Source organism: Octopus bimaculoides, chromosome 1, assembly GCF_001194135.2.
Source record: "Octopus bimaculoides isolate UCB-OBI-ISO-001 chromosome 1, ASM119413v2, whole genome shotgun sequence".
Classification (NCBI taxonomy): domain Eukaryota; kingdom Metazoa; phylum Mollusca; class Cephalopoda; order Octopoda; family Octopodidae; genus Octopus; species Octopus bimaculoides.
In genome coordinates, this window is record NC_068981.1 from 6768110 (window position 1) to 6768591 (window position 482).

Consider the following 482-nt stretch of genomic DNA (forward strand, 5'->3'; position numbering starts at 1 on the left):
TATATATATATATATATATATTCTGTTGTGGTATTAAGCAGAATAATATTATTATTATTGAGTGAAAGAGCAGTGCATGCCATCGAATTCCTCGCCACCAATTACATTTCCCACCCATGCGCATTTTCCTATTCATCATCGGACACTCAAACGCACACATGCCCAGTCATTACAAAAATATATACACTCACAAGCTCACACGCTAACACATCCACACACGCACTCTCAACACTACGCACAAACACTCAACTATATTTATGCAAACACACATACACACACACATATACAAACACACATACATACACACATATTCAAATACACACACATATTCAAACATACATACATACACACACACATATACAAACACACCTACACACACATACAAACACACCTACACACACACATATATAGACACATACACACACATATAAAAAACACACACATACACACACTCATACACAAACACACATACAAACACCCCC